This window comes from Periplaneta americana, chromosome 3 (assembly GCF_040183065.1).
Source record: "Periplaneta americana isolate PAMFEO1 chromosome 3, P.americana_PAMFEO1_priV1, whole genome shotgun sequence".
Lineage (NCBI taxonomy): Eukaryota > Metazoa > Arthropoda > Insecta > Blattodea > Blattidae > Periplaneta > Periplaneta americana.
The window spans coordinates 34,622,804-34,641,912 of record NC_091119.1 but is presented as its reverse complement, the minus strand read 5'-3'; the positions used below and the strand labels follow the sequence as shown (position 1 = coordinate 34,641,912).

The 19,109-nt window shown below is 35.5% G+C and overlaps 1 protein-coding gene across 1 annotated transcript in view; it reads right to left on the bottom strand.

The window, feature by feature from the left end:
* The window catches only part of LOC138695915 (protein FAM110B-like), a 760,258-nt gene that overhangs the window by 608,595 nt on the left and 132,554 nt on the right, over positions 1-19,109 (bottom strand). The window contains exon 2 of the mRNA XM_069820275.1: positions 14,753-14,834. The gene's annotated coding sequence lies outside the window, so the exon portion shown is untranslated. The remainder of the gene's footprint in view (positions 1-14,752; positions 14,835-19,109) is intronic.

Here is a 19,109-nt window from a genome sequence, read left to right as displayed (position 1 = left end):
GCGAAGGTTCACTATAAATGGATATATTAATGTACTTTTCAATGTATACGGGTCGGGGCTAACGGTTTAGGTTCATTATAGCCGAATGTTCATTATAACCGAAGCGAAGGTTCACTATAAATGGAAATATTAATGTACTTTTCAATGTATATGGGTCGGGGCTAACGATTTAGGTTCATTATAGCCGAATGTTCACTATAACCGAAGCGAAGGTTCACTATAAATGGAAATATTAATGTACTTTTCAATGTATACGGGTCGGGGCTAACGATTTAGGTTCATTATAGCCGAATGTTCACTATAACCGAAGCGAAGGTTCACTAAAAATGGAAATATTAATGTACTTTTCAATGTATACGGGTCGGGGCTAACGATTTAGGTTCATTATAGCCGAATGTTCACTATAACCGAATTCACTATATCCAGAGTTGACTCTATTTTTATAAACAATATTTTCTCTTATTCTTGGTAAAAAGTAACGACGGCTTATATCACGGCCAGTGTTATAAAAAAGACTAATAATTTTGCGAGATAATATCGATCGGCATTCTTACAACTGATAATGTCTGAATAAGGTAGGTCATGTAAAGGGAAACTTCTACGATGCCTATGGCCATGTTGTTACCATGGAAACAACTTAGTAATTAGAGCGAATATGCGTTATTATTCCAGAGAACTCATTAACAAACTTTTAACTTCTATTTCTCATGACAGCTTGGAATGACAAAGGAATTTGAAGCAAATAACAGTTTGCAGAAAGGGGAAAGCGGACACTGAGTATCTTCACCATTCACAAAAAGGGTTTCCATGTTATTACTACCCTCCTTTGTTTCCGCTTTGCGTCGCAAATAATGAACGGCACCATTTCAGCGACTCATATTACTGATATATTTTACGATGTAAATATCAAAATGACTAAAAAGTTATAGAACAAGTTTGATGCTGCGTAAAATCACGGACATGGATTCGATTATAGGCCAGCACATTAATGTTTCTCTGTTGTCAATGTGTCGTCATGTTCACTTGGACAAAGAAGCCCCAAATTTGGGCTTAAGATACACACCTTTGTAGAGTGAAAACCTTTGCTAGATTCGATTTGTATACCGAATTTTAATATTATAGGTTAAACACTTATTATGTAGTAGCTCACTTTCATTATGTTCTTTCAATAGGAGCAGTTTTTGCTATTATAGCAGGATTTATCCAATGATATCCGCTATTTACAGGCCTAACTATAAACCCAAAATGATTAAAAGCACAGTTTGCAATTATATTTGTAGGACTAAACATAACATTCTTCCCACAACACTTCCTTGGACAGGTGTTCCTTATTTTTGGTTTACAAGACCAATATTTTTGTTAAATTATTAAAACCAATTATCAACATAGATATAACAATTAATAATATAGAAATTATAATCCACGAAAACATTTACAATAAACAAAATGATATTATAAATTCCTTAGCAAAATTATATAATCAACCCGATTTTTCTCCTTGTGACGTCAGGAAGACACTCAAACAAATTGTTCGAAGTAACGACCCGTGGATGTAGGTTACAAATTTTATAAAATAATGATAAAATAGTATCAATAGAAAAGCTGTCTACTGAAGGATGCACTGGAAGGAATGGTGAACGGCAGCAGAGTTCGGGGCATCAGATGATAGACGACATTAAGATATAGGTATGGATCTTATGCGGAGACAAAGAGGAAGGCAGAAAATAGGAAAGACTGGAGAATGCTGGGTTTGCCCTTGGGCAGAACACTATGAATGAATGAATGTTGTCCTTTGTTGTTCCTACAATACGACAAAGTCAAGTCTGGATTTGATTGCGGCGTAGTGTCCGAATAGGAAGAATATTAAATTGTGTTTGGAGGAACTTGATAAAAGTGTTAGTGTTGGAATGGAATGGAATTGAATTGAATTTAACTGAGGGGGCACGGATGGCCCAGCACTGCGACCTATTCAGATCTATTGCTCTAACCTTCGATATGGAATGAGTTGCATGCCACAGATCTCCTACGCGCACCGCCCTAACCACATGACTCCCTTAACGACCGGTCCCTAAAGCCGACAGAATCCATATATACTGAGGATCACGTAAGAGTAATTCCTAAAATACTAATTTGACCGTCTCTTCAGTGTTGCCAACTAATACTAGATATCACTAAAAGAGGATAAATCACACAATGCCATGTATAATAATAATAGTCCATACCTGTGGAATAACGACTAGCACGTCTGGCTGCGAAATCAGATGGCCCGGGTTCGATTCCCAGTCGGGGCAAGTTACATAATTGAGTTTTCCGGGGTTTTCCCTCAACCCAATATGAGCAAATGCTGGGTAACTTTCGATACTGGACCCCGGACTCATTTCTCCGGCATTATCACCTTCATCTCATTCAGACGCTAAATAGCCTGAGATGTTGATATAGCATCGTAAAATAACCTAGTAAAATAATAATAATAATAATAATAATAATAATAATAATAATAATAATAGTTTAGTATTAACAATAACGATGTATTGCTTCTTTACCACATCTCATCATTAAGTTGGGGAGGTGTTTTCTAAAAGGTTCAATAATTTGTGAAAGAGTATATTTTTCTTCTGGACCTCTCGCACATTATGTAAGTGGTTAGTAGATTAGTGTATGATCTAATATTAAAATGTATTTATATGGCAACATGAAATTCATTGCTTTGATTAAACAGTTTACGAATCACGAGACCTAACCTAAAAATGTATTTTGTTTGATCATGTGAAATGATTAACTTAGTATGAATTCCGAAAACGAATGCCACTTTGAAATGTATGCTTTAGAATATTTACTCCATTATTGTAATAAAAGTCTAAACACGAAAAAAAATTATTTAAAATGTGAAATTTTATCGATTACTCAAGGGCATGTATCACACGAAATATGTTATATTTATTTACACTTAGCCTACCTGACTCTAATCTTGAAATTGTAACCACAACACAAAGCAACACATACAATAACCATTATGTATTAATATTAATACTGATATTAATTAATTATTAGTATGTTCCAATTTCACTAGCTTCCAGTAATGGGCTCAGAAATCTAGAACAATTTGAATTTTCAGAATTTAAACTACTGAGAACTTGTGTCACTGCAGCCAACATAACAGTTATAAAATCATTACCAATTGTAGTATTTCTCAGTACCGAAATTCGAAACGAAGTTGGTAAAAGAAAATTCAACCTGCAAACTAGAAAATCACCATAATCCACTAGCTTATGTAATGATGGGGGGAAAATGGTTAGGTTTCACGCTTACGGTATTAAGTAAGCTGACCCGGACTATACCATTCCTGCTTCGGCAAATTTCCCCAAGGTCCCCCTGTCGGTCCGAGGCGAAACTCCTCCCCCGAGTAGGTCCGTCTCGGGTGTCATTGCAGAAGCCATCCAACATCGCTGAACTACATTCCACGGAGGCCGGTCGAGAGAGTCAGCAGCTTCGGGAGGCCGCTGGTAGAGTGATCTGAAAAACCAGAAACGGGATGGTGACGAAAGGATGATGGGGAAGGAAAGGAAGTCTGATAAAGTTACTTCATATTCATCCACAGCAGTGAGGGAAAAACCCCTAAAAAAACCCACCCAGGCAACTCGTCCTGAACGGGAATAGAACCTGGGACCGCTGGGTTAGACTTGCTAACCCTCAGCCACAAGGGTGGAGAAATGTTAGTGTTACTTTTCACATGCTTATACATCATGACTGATACACGTATTCTGCTCAAATCTCCCATGTTTTATCATGAAGTAGAAAGTAGGAAAGAAAGTGGAATTAATTTGAAAAGGCAACTCAAAACATTTAATTATCATTTGTTAGTAAATCTCTATATGTGACACTGGGAGTGAAAACTTCCAACCTTAAATCAATTTCCTGCCATGTTATTTCCATCATGTCGTAAAATTGAAAGGTGAAGTACTTTAGACACATATATACGTCCTTAACTTAGCCCTACAAAAATATATCCAATGGAATGATATCGGATGAACGTGATAGCCACGAAATGGATCCACTGTGTCCGATCCAGCGACCTGGAATTGTGTTAATGAGATTCTCTCGAAATTGCATACTTCTATGTGAAGGATCGCCCTCCTATTGAAGAAATATATTTGGTTGCAGATCAACTACATATTTGGGGCGCATGAATTGTTTTAGCATGTCTAGGTACGCGGCAACAATTATGTTATTGCAGGGAAAGAATGACCTGATAATCCTGTCCATCATCTGAGCATATCAGACGTTCAATTTGCGATATTTCGGACGTATTCATGCTGGTATGTGGATTATGCGAACATTCAGACGGTTGACTGATCGTAACAAGTGGAATGTAGCCTCGTCGGAGATCAATAGGTTTGGCAGAAGGGCAGAGTTGGTGTCGATACGATGCAGCATTCTGTAGCAAATCCTTGTTGACGTGGTTTGTCGCTGACTTCTGCACTCTGTACGTATACAAATGAAGGCGCTTGTATGGCACTTCATGAAATATTGTTAGCGGTATGCTAAATTATTCTGATGCTTAGCAAATGGGTTTGCGCATAATTCTCAGAGATTGTGCCATTATTTCTGTACAGACCCAAAAACAAAATTTGGACCACTTGAATTTTCCTTCCAGTTATAACATAGTGCGCATGCAAAGTGCTTACTGAGCATGCGCAGTATGTGATAACTGGAACTTGAAAAATTCAGGTGCCCAAATTGTTTCTGGGTCTGTACAAACTTCTGTATGTGCTCCTCGAGATTTTTTCACAACATTTCCAATTTGTAGAAAGTTCTTCAACAGAGTCTGAAGTGTTCAGGGTGATCTCCTCTGTACATTCTTTGATAAATTCATCGCACCACATTTACTGATTTTGTTTTCATAAATCATGGCAATGTGAGATAGTAGTCGTGGAGTCGCCATTGTTTTCCCACATAAACAAATAATACAATGTAGTGATGGCATAACTAACTAGAATTATTCGAGTTTTCTTCCTTCTTTCATTAATTATAATTAGTGTTGTGGGATTTAATCGATTAATGAAAAAATTTTAATCGAATAGTCGAGTCGATTAAAATTAAACGGTTGTAAAATGGAAATGGGGAGGACATGTAGCCAGACTACCCGCCGACAGATGGGCATACGCCACTACAGTCTGGGACCCAAGGAGGGAAAGAAGAGGAAGGGGAAGACCAAGGAGGAGATGGGCACAGGACTTGATAGGACCGCAGTGGACGCGTATTGCGAGAGACAGAGAAAAGTGGAAAGACATAATTTTATATTTAGAATAAGTAACAGTAGAACACAAAACAGCGAAGTGAAGTGAAGTGAAGTAAAGTAAAGTGAAGTGAAGTGACTCAACTTTGAGTAAGGCCCACAGGGATTAGTTCACCCCGTGAGCAAAAGTAGAGCTGCCCTACCGATTGTAGGAGGGCCTTGCCTGCTAAAGATGTAATGGGCTTTTCTAATTTCTAAAGTTGATTTTAATTATTATTTTGTTAATACAAACTCATACTAAAAATTCCGACAATATTTCTCTCTCGGAAATTGCTTACTCAAAAGCACAAGAGTACTGTTATTTTCTAATTGTAAACCAGGTAGAGTAGGGAAAATCTTTGCACAAACACTTCAGAAAGAGATAGAGATATGAGGACAGTGACCTAGTCTACCTCTATTGAAAGTTGAAACACAATGCGAAACACTTATTAAGTTTTATGGTTTTCCAAGGAAACTTCCACCTTGTTGTCAGCTCATCTTCCTAGCATATGAAATACATACTTTTCTGGGATTCATCCCCTTCATCCCTTTTGAAATAGCCATGTCTACACTGTGTGCAAGTGAGAGCGTAACTACCTTCTTCTTTTTCTAAAATCTGGTAATTCGATTTCAATAAGGGCCAGTCTACTGTTTCGACCGCTGTAGTTTTGCAGTTGCAGTTTCTGTACTGAATTTGTACATGAAGGTTGTGTGTTTAGTTTGATAAAGGAAAAAAAAATCAGTTTTCTGTAGTTTGTGAAAAGTATAAACTCCATTATGTCATATGAGAATTTGAGAGGTAAACTCGGTGAAACGTTTGGATTTAAATTGAACGATCGTGGAGAAGTGCTTGCCAGTAAAAAAAGTTTTTTCTTGTTTAGTGATGCAGGAAACATTGTTATTAAACGTAGAGCGGCACTTAATTCGGAGCATGTGAATGCACTTGGATGAAGCAGTATTAACTAGGTGAGTCTTTATACTTTTTGTTATTTATGTTTGTCTCAAAAATTCCCGGAGAAATTGACACAATAAATCATAAGCCTCATAATAAATATGGTTAAAATATAATAATTAAAATGGTTGTTTTGTAATTATAACGATACAATATATACAGATATAAAACATTAATTTAATACTTATGCTTTTCACCGAACACAAGTTAAATTTAAGAATAATTGTGTATTAGAGTATATTAAATCGTTTTTTCAACTCGATCAAAACTCGATTAATCTAAAATTCACACAATCTTTCTTCTCAGGGTTTGTTTGAAAAATAGGGTTAACTGAACACATTGCATACAGATAACAAACAGCCTCTGAATTGCACTGACAGTCTGACAAAGAAATAATGATTGCCTAAACCCCACGCGGTGTCGCCTAATTTATCACTCGTTAAAAATTTGAATCGGTTACAAAGTAATGAAGTCAGTTTCTTAGAAACCTTGACCCGACATGTTTATCAGCCACATGAGAATCTATGCAGGAAACAAAACAGTCGCATTGTCAGGCCTGCGAATTACTCACACGAGAAAGACGCAAACTTTTAACCTGCAAATAGCTCTGCTCTCATTTCTGGCTGCCCTACAATGCTAAACAACAGACAGAAGTCCTTCCCACCACAAGTACTGCTACATGACGGCTTCTCATAAGAGATCTGGGATTCTGTAACGTTCGGACTGTTTGAAATGTAAATATGGCAGCAAGATAGAATTCTCCTAATATTTCGGCCATCAGCGTTCCAGCACTGCCCCGGCATTGAGATCGCTTCATCGTCCCTGAATTGCCTCTACAGTTAAAACAGAATTTGTTCTCTGTTAAGAAGTGTGAGTATTGGGTAAACGTGCCCTTCATCTCACTCTTCGGCACTGTTTCTTGCAAAATAATTATTTCACGAAGGAAATATAAGAGCCCATTTTGGCATGAAATAACAAGAAGACAATAAGGAAATATCTTTATCAACATTTCTGACATTTTTTTACACATATTGCTATTGCTTTATATCAGCGGTGACCAAAACTCGAGCTGCAGTGATTACATGCGATAGACAGTACAGTATATGAAGTAAGGAAAGGCACTTGGCATGAAAACTACAGCGAGTGATGGTTCCTGTACTAACATCTTCATCAATCCCACGGATAAAAATCTCAAGCTTTGCTGTATCAGTAATGTCACTGCTGTCCTCAAGAGCCAGTGAATAATATACGATTTTTAAAAACATAAAATTTACTCTGTCACACGTTAAAAGTGTCAAAATTGTTTAAAAAGGTATTTACCTTCGACAGACGGCCCGTTTCGACGCTATTTGTCGTCGTCTTCAGTGTCTCTTGAACCACTGCTGATTTTGGCTCTGCGATGTGCAGTTGTCGATGGTAGGGGTGGGGGTGTGTTGTTCCTATGGTGGGGGTTGGCTGTCTGTATGTTATGACGTATTATGATGTCAAACAATGTGTGCGTATTGAACTGTAGTTGCGTATTAAGTATGTAATGTGGGTGTGCTATTGTGTTCTTATATATTTCGTATTGTTCTAGGATATTTAACTGTAAACTTTTTGGTGTGATGTGTAAAATTTCCATATCTGTTTCTATATTATTGTAGTCATGATTATTGTCGATAATGTGATCTGCATAATTTGATGTAATGTATGGTTTGGTTATAGCTTTAATATGTTCGTTGTATCTTGTATGAAAGGATCTTCCTGTCTGTCCTATGTAAAAATGTGGGCAACTATTGCATTTTAATTTGTAAACTCCAGTTGAATTATATATATTTGAATGTTTAGTGTGGTTATTTAAGTATTTCTGTGTTGTATTATTTGTTTTGTATGCAATTTTGTACTTTAGTTTTCTGAATGAAGTTGCGATTTTGTGGGTATTCGTATTGTGATATGTTAATGTTATGTATTTATTCTCGCGTGCTGTTTGTGTTGGTTTGGTCTGTTTTTGTTTTGCCTTTTTTATTAGTGTATCTATTATGTTAGGGTTGTATGCATTGTCTTGTGCTATATATTTTATTGTGTTTAATTCTTCAGTGTAGTTGTAATTGTTCATTGGTATATTAATTAATCCGTGTGTCATTGTACGGAAAGCTGCATGTTTATGTTGTACGGGATGATTTGATGAATTGTGTATATGTGTTGTGGTTGTAGTGGGTTTCCTGTATATTTTGAATTCGTGTCTGTTATTTGTTTTGGTTATGGTGATATCTAAGAAATATACAGTAGAAATGGAACATAAGCAAGCTATAAACTTCTTACAGTTCAATACGCACACACTGTTTGACATCATAATACGTCATAACATACAGACAGCCAACCCCTACCATAGGAACAACACACCCCCACCCCTACCATCGACAACTGCACATCGCAGAGCCAAAATCAGCAGTGGTTCAAGAGACACTGAAGACGACGACAAATAGCGTCGAAACGGGCCGTCTGTCGAAGGTAAATACTTTTTTAAACAATTTTAACACTTTTAACGTGTGACAGAGTAAATTTTATGTTTTTAACAAAGTGTTGACGTGAACTTTAATCAATGGGATTTTTCTTGCTTTTTTTTAAATCTTCCTGTTGAATATAATCAGGAATTTTCTCAATTTTTCTCTCGATACTTGGTCGAGGAATTCGTAGTTTTTCAAAATTAAAAACTTCTTATGGACAAGTTATTTAAGCTATTTTAATCATTACTCTTTTGAGAAATTCTGTTCTATTAAAAGGCTTTAGAGCACGAGATATTTCAAACCCCATTAGGTAGCTGACTTCCTTACATTTATTTATGTCATCTTTCTCTTCCTGGCTATGATTTAAGACATGTCAGTTCCTGGCGTTTAACAGTTCGTTGGCACATAATATTGAATCAGTTTTTCTACAATATTATTATTAAATGATTAACTAATAAATAGTTACACTCATCTAAGGATTAAGAAGATTAAAACTGAGATAAAACCTAATAATTTTATCCTTCTAGGGAGAAGATTTAAAAATATCAATATTCATGCACGTACAGAAACACATACTTAGTGGTTAGTAATAATAATAATAATAATAATAATAATAATAATAATAATAATAATAATAATAATAATAATACATTATTCAGCGTGGCAATTAATGTTTCTACATACTCCTAATTGAACCGTTGAGCAAAGTAAACATATTACATTTTGTACGACAGAACAACAAAAAAGTTCTCCTCCTTCTTTACGAAACCACCTCTTACTGCTTGTAGAGACAGAGTTTGTAGAGCGACATGATACTGCCACTGCTTGCCTTCAGTACGTGAATGAAACACACAGCAATGTACAGGAAACTCCTCGTACCCGTTTGAATGTGTGTGATTACACGAGGTAATTACAACACCCACTTTGGTCACCGCTGCTTTATATAGAAGTCAGGTAAAACATTGTAGTTTTCAAGCGTGGAAGCCTACATTGAAAAATCATACATTCTGAATTCGGCTGCAAGAAGCAGGAAAGCGGGCAAGAGTGAGTCGGAAAACGACAGCTGTGGAGTAACGGTTAGCATGTATGACAGTGGAACTAGCGAATCCCGAGTTCAAATTCGGGTTGGGACAAGTTAATTTGATGAGATATTTTTCCGACGATTCTCCTCATCTCATTAAGAGCAAATTCTAGGTAACTTTCGGCGCTGGACACCGGACTCATCTCACTGGCATTATCACCTTCATATCACTCAGACGCTAGATAAACATAGCAATTGATAAAGTGCCGTAAAACATCCAATTATAAAAACCGAATGAGATGGCGATATGAACAGTATGCGAAACAAATAGATGCCATCAACTAGAAGTGAAGAAAATGAAGATAAAGAAGAGGAAAAGGGGATGTTCGAAGAGAAAGAAGGATATAGGCAGCAAGAAGATTACAGTGGAGCAAAAGAAAAAGAGGAATAGGAAAAGGTAAGTAAAGAGAATGACAGAAAACAAAAGGGGAAGAAATAAAAAGAATAAAAGGAGAAAGAAAGAAGAATGGAAAAGAGAAAAAAGAAAACACGAAAGAAAAAAGGAAAGAAAAAGAGAAAGAAAGAAAGAACAATAGAAAAAGAAGAAAAAAGAATAGAAAAGAGTAAGAAATAAATAAGGAAAGAGAGAGGAAGAAAAAAATATGGAAAGAAAAAGAGAAAGAAACGACAATAGAAAGAGGAAAGAAAAGAAGAAAACAAAAAAAGGAAGAAATAAAAAGTAGAAAAAGAGGAAGAAACAAAGAAGGAAAGAAAAAAGGAAAGAAAAAGAGGAAGAAAAAAGAAAGAAAGAAAAAGAGGAAGAAAGAAAAAACAGGAAAAGAGGAAGAAATAAATAAGGAAAGAGAGAGGAAGAAACAAAGAAGGAAAGAAAAAGAGGAAGAAGAAAGAAAGAATGGGAAAAGAGGAAGAAACAAAGAAGGAAAGAAAAAGAGGAAGAAGAAAGAATAGGAAAAGAGGAAGAAACAAAGAAGGAAAGAAAAAGAAGAAGAAAAGAGAAAGAGGAAGAAAGGAAGAACAGAAAAGAAGAAGAAAAGAGAAAGAGGAAGAAAAGAACAGAAAAAGAGAAAGAAGGAAATAAAATGAGAAAGAAACAAAGAAAGAAAGAAAGACCTATAAAGGAATGAAAAAAACGACGAAGGAAGGAAGGAAGAAGGAAAAATCGAGTGAAAAGAGGAGAAAAAAAGGAAAGGAAGATAAATAAGAAAGAAAAGGAGGAAGAAGGGAAAAGAGAAGAAAATGAAGGAGAAAAGGAAGAACCAAAAAGAGGAGAAAAGGAAAATAGGAAAAAAGGAAAAGAACAGAGAAAAAGAGAAAGAAAAGAAAAGGAGCCAATAATAAGTGGAAGAAAGAAAAAGTAGAAAAAACGTGGAAGAGAGGAAAATGAAAAAGGAGAAAATAGCAAGAAGGAGGAAAAATAGAGAAAGAATAGAGAAATCAGGAAATAATAAGAAAAAGGGGAAGAGACGAAAAGAAGAAAATAATAAGAGGAAGAAAGAAAAAGGGGAACGAAGGAAAACAGGAAATAGGGGAAAGAGGAAAAAAAGAAAAACGGAAGGAATATAAAAAGAGATAAGAAAAAGGAAGGAAGAGAGAGAATAAGAAATGAAAAAGAAAAGTGGATGGAAAAGTTGAAGAAAAGAAAATGGGAGAAGTATTAAGAGAAAAAAATATATAGCAGTAGGAAGAAATAAAAAATAGAAAAGGAAAACAGGGAAAGAAAGAGTAAAGGATAAAGGAAAATGGAAAATAGAAAAGAGACAGGACAGGATACAAGAAAGAAAAACTGCGATTAAAGAAAAAAGGATTACGATACAATAGAAGAGGTAAAGAACAAAAATGAATAGGAAAGAATGGAGAAGGCCAGAGAAAGAAAAAGAGGGGAAGAGAGACGAAGAAGTTACGTTATTTTTATAACCGAGATTCGTTTTATAACGGTTTCTCTATTTTCAGAAACTAGACCACACTAAATACAAAACCAAATATTTGTCCGCTATAATCAAAAGCATGTTCAGAAAACAGCCGGCTTAAAATCTCACAAGCTCTTTTGTTCGCCGAGTGTACTTTACTCACGCACAAGTGGCGATGAACCACGTCGTTGGCAAGTTTGCGCATTGTTTTGTTTGTACTGATCCGATTCAAAGAGATGGTAATCACGGGGCACCGCATCCTCCACCCACTTACCGCAGTTCTCTGGTTTTTCATAATAAGGTGTCGACTCGTGCCTTTATGCGGTGTAAAGAATACAACGGCGACCGTAGCATACTGAATAAGATGTCATTCATTATTACAAATAGGCCTATAACATTTCGGAACACAACTACAGGGACATAATTTTATTTTTACTTCAATTTTTATTGTACCCGAGTTTTGGAATGTACTTCACTCCCACCCCTTCTACTAGTAAACTTCCAACCCTTCACGACACAGAGCCGAGGGCGCGTAAGCAGTACTGAGTTACTAAGTATAGTACGTTTCAGAAATATGTTCGCGTTTTCCAGTGACGAAAGAGCTTTCAATATTGAATCATATTTTCGTACGGGTACTGTCGTCCGTTTCCCCCACCTGCTTCTGTTCGCCCCTTTGTAAAGTCTAGTAGCTGGGCTATCTTAGCTCTTTTCTGAAAACATTAATTTCTGTTAGGAATTGGACGTCTACGTAATATTATTCAAGTGTTTAAAATAACTTAAATAAAAGGGCCTCCTTAAGTAATTAACTGTCACGTGATTTCCCCCCTCCCCTTTCTACAACCCTGCGACAAAACCACTTGAACGGACAGTAGATAGCATTTCTGAGTAATTTTATCTTTTCGGATCGGGCAGAAGTGAAGATTGAATTTACAGTACGTAAGGTACTCTTTTATAGAGTAGGTACAGAATTATTTCAACATGAGTTACTCGTACGAAGGACGAAACTGGTAATTGGAATTAGGTACAATAGTCTATAGTGCGATAATATGCACAAAAGAACTGATGCCTGTATTGAAATGAACGGCCACCATTTTCAAAAATGTGTTTAAATATCCATATTATAATTATTTTTCAATTTAACTTCATTCTCTATATAGTACGCTAATGTGCTGTAACAGTACAATATACACTGCATAATTAATACTTCCGAATGGATAGCTCAATTCGTGTGTAAAACAGTAAGTGTTAATACAGTACTGTATTTTGATTAAACAAAAACCTAATGAAAATTATCGAACTCAAAATTGCGATATTTCCTAGTTTACATAAATGGATGAACCACTTTTCTTCCCTCCTATACCTAGTAAAATGATTTGTATTTTACGCCAGTATCATCGAACTCCGTCGTGGAAAGGGTAGCAAACGGTGTTTCCTGTTTCAATCGTTAATAGAAATGTATAGCCAGGTTAATATTAAAAATGTTAGTAAAACTAAAATGATGTCTCTGTATATGTTATATACAGGAGAGTACGCCTCACATCCGGGCTCTAATTATCACATGTTTTTTTTTTTTTTTTACGTATTGGACCTTCTTGTATATCGAACCTATTGTGTATTGGACCTTTATGTATGTTGAACGTATTAAATTGTGTTTCTTTTTGCTTCTTGGACATTTACTGCTTAGACTAAATGCCTTAGACGATTTTTACTTCGACATTTTTGACTGGACCTTTTCTGTCTGTGGGCATTTTAAATTGGATGAAATTACCTGCAACCGATCAAACAGAAGTTAACATTTGTTAAAAATTGGATGGTTGTGAAAAACTTACGCTTCAAAGATTTTATAAGAATATTCATGAATATGTTCTATTAGATTATTAGAACACAGTATAATATTAATAAATATGCCTTATAATAATAATAATAATAATAATAATAATAATAATAATAAAGGTAAAGATATCCCTGTAACATGCCATGAAGGCACTTGGGGGGGCATGGAGGTAGAGCCCCATGCTTTCCATGACCTCGGCACTAGAATGAGGTGGTGTGGTCGGCACCACGCTCTGACCGCCTTTTACCCCCGGGAAAGACCCGGTACTCAATTTTATAGGAGGCTGAGTGAACCTCGGGGCCGTTCTGAAAGTTTTGAAACGAGAAAAAATCCTGTCGCCACCTGGGATCGAACCCCGGACCTATAATAATAATAATAATAATAATAATAATAATAATAATAATAATAATAATAATAATATAAATAATAATAATATAGAGAAACTGATTGAATATTACGTGCTAGTGTAGTAATGAAATGAGTTATTAAACTCCAAGAACTGAAATCAGCCTTAAAACATCACCATGAAGAGAAAGATGACCTAAATAAATGTAAGGAAGCAGCTATCTACTGGCGAACGAAATAGCTCGTTCTCTTAAGCCTTCCAACGAAAGAGAGTTTTATGAAAGCGTAATGATCAAGGAGGCTGAAATAATTTGTCCAATGAAAGTTGTTAATTAATTTTGAAAAACTGCGCATTTCTCGACTAAATATCCAGAAGAGAATTCAGGAAATTTCTGATTGTTTGCATGAGAAATATAAAAAAAAAAAAAAGCAAGAAAATTTGTATATATTTTTATTGGTTCTTGATGAAAGTAATGACATTACTGATACAACAAAGCTTACTATTTTTATTCGCGGGGTTGATGAAGAAATCAATGTTAGTGCACGAACCACCACTGGTTGTAGTTTTCATGCCATGTACCTCTTCCCCATCTCCTTACTTCTTAGACTGTCTCTCGCTTCGAGTTTTGGTCTAGTGCTCTAGTGAGATTACTGTTGATAATAAGATAATATACCTAGAAGATTCCATGAAAATAGAATATTTTTCATAGCTTTTAAATAGCCCTAGTAATGGTGAGAATCCTTATGCAGAAAGCATCGAAAAAATAGAGCATGAAAGGCCTATCAACTCCCTAGGAACGTTTCAAGGAGCAAGTAAGGGCAGGAACATCTACATTTGACTCCACCTCCTGAGTTCAGGCAAATGTTCAGGCATGCAACAAAGAGATTAGATAGAGAAAGCCACTACTCACCAGTTATCTCGCGAACATGGATGCTTGCGCAGTCAATAACAGTCTTGGGTTCATGTACCTTCCGGATAACATTTCTTTCACTCTGCAATGAAGAAACACAATAATAACTGTGTGAACCGAAGACGCAGATCAACGTCTACTGACATGCTGCAACTCTAATTGGTAGTGGTGAGAATGGAAAAGAAAAAAAACACTTTTACTATGTTCTTCAGAAGATTCTATAGTTAAAAAGTATCTTCAAACGAGGTACTCATTACGTGAGTATAATAGCATTATGTAGACAAATAGAATGACTAATAGCTTGCCTGATGACTAATTAAACATGACTGACCTCCTATCAGCATGGATATAGAACTGGTCACATGTTAAACAAGATACATGAAGATCGCTAGTCAGTCAGGGTATATGACTTACTGCAGCGGTGACCAAAACTCGAGCTGCAGTGATTACATGCGATAGACGGCGTATAAAGTAAGGAGACGGAGGAAAGGTACTTGGCATGAAAACTACAACCAGTGGTGGTTCCTGTACTAACATCTTGATCAATCCCGCGGATAAAAATCTCAAGCTTTGCTGTATCAGTAATGTCACTGCTGTCATCAAGAGCCAGTGAATAATACCTATACGATTTTTCTTGCTTCTTTTTTTAACCTTCCTCTTGAATATAATCAGGAATTTTCTAAATTATTCTCCCGATACTTGGTCGAGAAATTCGTAGTTTTTCAAAATTATAAACTTTTTATGGACAAGTTATTTAAGCTATTTTAATTATTACTCTTTCGATAAATTCTGTTCTATTAAAAGGCCTTAAAAGGCATTAGGTAGCTAACATGCCATGAAGGCACTTGGGGGGCATGGAAGTAGAGCCCCATGCTTTCCATGACCTCGGCACTAGAATGAGGTGGTGTGGTCGGAACCACGCTCTGACCGCCTTTTACCCCCGGGAAAGACCCGGTAGTAGGAGGCTGAGTGAACCTCGGGGCCGTTCTGAAAGTTTGGCAACGAGAAAAAATCGTGTCACCACCTGGGATCGAACCCCGGACCTTCCAGTCTGTAGCAAGCTGCTCTACCAACTGAGCTACCCGGCCGCTATCTTACATATATTTATCTCATCTTTCTTTTCCTGGCTATGATTTAAGACAAGTCAATTCCTGGCGTTTAAAGTTCGTTGGCACATAATATTGAATCAGTTTTTCTACAATATTATTATTAAATGAATAACTATAAATAGTTACCCTCATCTAAAAATTAAGAGGATTAAAATTGAGATAAAACCTAATAATTCTATCCTTCTAAGGAGAAGATCTAAAAATATCAATATTCATGCACGTACAGAAGAATTATACTTCGTAGTCAGTAATAATAATAATAATAATAATAATAATAATAATAATAATAATAATAATAATAATAATAATAATAATAATAATATATTATTATTATTATTCAGCGTGGCAAATGATATTTCTATATAGTCCTAATTAAACCGTTGAGCAAAGTAAACACATTACATTTTGTCCGACAGAACAACAAAAAAAGTTCTCTTTCTCAGTAAATAGGCCTATAAAATATATAAATATAAAATACTCTTTGTTTTTCTATGATAAATCATCTAGCTTTAATTAGTGAGGTAATCTTTTGGCACTTTGATTTTTATTGTAATTGTAAATTTAATACTAATTGTAATTTTATTTGTAATTGTAATTGTAAATTTAATACTAATTGTAATTTTATTCTTCATATTATAGTTGGGCAGAGAAATCTCTACCAGGTTAAATAAATAAAAACTACTAAATACTACTAAATTCTTTACAAAACCAACTCTTATTGCTTGTAGAGACAGAGTTTGTAGAGCGACATGATACCGCCACTGCTTGCCTTCAGTACGTGAATGAAACACACAGCAATGTACAGGAAACTCCACGTGCCAGTTTGAATATCTGTGATTACACGATGTAATCACGACACCCGCTTTGGTCACCGCTGAGTCTTATTGTCAGTCTGGATATACAGGGTGAACCAGAACTCTACCTACAAACTTTTACAGGTTGTTCAGGGATGTTGGCTGAGTCTTTTGATATAAGGAATCTATGATCTCTAATGCCTTATTGTGTTGTTGATGTGTTTACTTGTAGCATGTCGTTTGGACGGTGATAAGATGGGTTCTGATAGATTACAAGGAAAAAGTAAATAGTAATCAACCAAATTCTGAAGTAAGTACTGTAATATCATAAACTGTAATATAAACAATACAAAAATTACATGAGTAATGAAACAAAACTTAGAACAAAACGCATACTTGTTTGTTAAACACTTCACTGTACAGTACACTGTGTACTCTTCACTTCGTTTAAAGCAGCTGTTCGAAATGTCGACCGCCATGATCTCTACAAACTGTACAGCGACGCACCATGGACTGCCGCATACGCTCTAGCATCCCAGACGATTGGAGCACCTCTTCAGCGGCAGCGAGAATCCTTGCAACCAGATCCTTTGCAGTCAATGGATTGCTTTCGTGATAGACTGGGGCATTGTTTGGCCGTGAATGGTTCTCATTCTGAACAATTTGTTATAAAATTAAACATTCTCTGAAACAGCTGTGTTATTGTTTTGTTTGTTTCATGACCTTCTCCATATGAATATACACATTTGTACACACACTATACTATACTATACTATACTATACTATACTATACTATACTATACTATACAAAGGAAACAAAAGACAGATCCAAAACCTATATCAACACATAAACAAAATATACCCAAAACTACACTACACATTAGAAATTGAAAACAACAAATCCATAAATTTTCTAGACATCACAATAACAAAAGTCGACAACAAACACACATTCAAAGTCTACAGGAAAACAACAACAACAACAACACAACGCTTACACAACACATCCAATCACCCAATATAACGCAAACAAGCTGCATTCCGAACAATGATACACAGACTACTCAACATACAATGAATCAATGTGATTACAAAGAAGAGCTAAACACAATCAAATGCATAGCACAAGAAAACGGATACAACTCCAACAGAATAAGAAACACAAAACATAATCACAAAAAACATAAGAATACAGCACAAACACAAGGACACAAAAAAATACATCACACTAACATATGAAAACAAAAACACACACAAGATTGCAACTTCATTCAAGAAATTAAATTACAACATCGCATACAGAACAAATAATACTCTACAAAAACATCTCAACACACAAACAAACAAATACAACCACACAGGCGTATACAAACTGAAATGCAACACCTGCAACAACTTCTACATAGGGCAGACAGGCAGATCATTTCAAACACGTTACAAAGAACACATCACAGCCATAACAAAATTACAAAACACTTCCACATATGCAGAACACGTCACAAATGCTAACCACACATACAGAGACATCAAAACAGACATGGAAGTTCTACACATCCAATCAAAAAGTCAGAAACTAAACACACTAGAACAGTTCGAAATATACATACACACAAAAACACATCCAAATGAAATTCTCAACACACAACTCAATTTCAGAACACACACACTCTTTGACTCCACATTACACTACACAAACATACCCCCATAGGAAACAAGACAAAAGGCGCTAAGACCAGCAACAACCAGTTCTGGTGACGGCCAATACCAGGCCGAAACATGTTAACAAGGTAACAAAATTTAACACGTGAAAGACATATAATACGTTTTCCAAAGTGATATAGTGTTAAAAGTTGTGTAATCAAGATATATATATTTATTTTGTGTTACATTATCAAAGAATTTGAAAGAACCATAACATTTCATGAGAGTATTCATGATTTATGCTGAGTCAAACTTCTATTTGAATGTAGAATTGAATACAGATTTCAAATATGTCAAATTTAATGTAGGGTGTCATTTAAAAAACGTGTTATTCTTTTGCCAAACTCTGTACACGAATCAATACTTTTGTGAGACTACAGCCATAAGTTTTAGTTAGTCATCTCCACCAACTTTTGCTTTGGTATTTTTTCATAAAATGAATATATAAAGAGTTATTAGCAATATTCCATACTTAATTAACACATAGTATGGTAATGAGTATTGAAACTGTTTCTGCTGTCCCTAATCATTTATAGTTGTTTACTTCTATAACATAATCTTACATTTGTCATTTTTGCTTATAAACATGTTTCTTTGTTCTAAAAAATAAGTAGCGTTATTACCTTTACTGCAGGTAATAGCGCCAGTATGCGTCATACTTTTATTTACTTGTATTGCTGTAAAAACCTTGTCACATTACAACTTCTGTAACATACATTCCACAGCAGAGATTACAAATGATCAACATCTAAA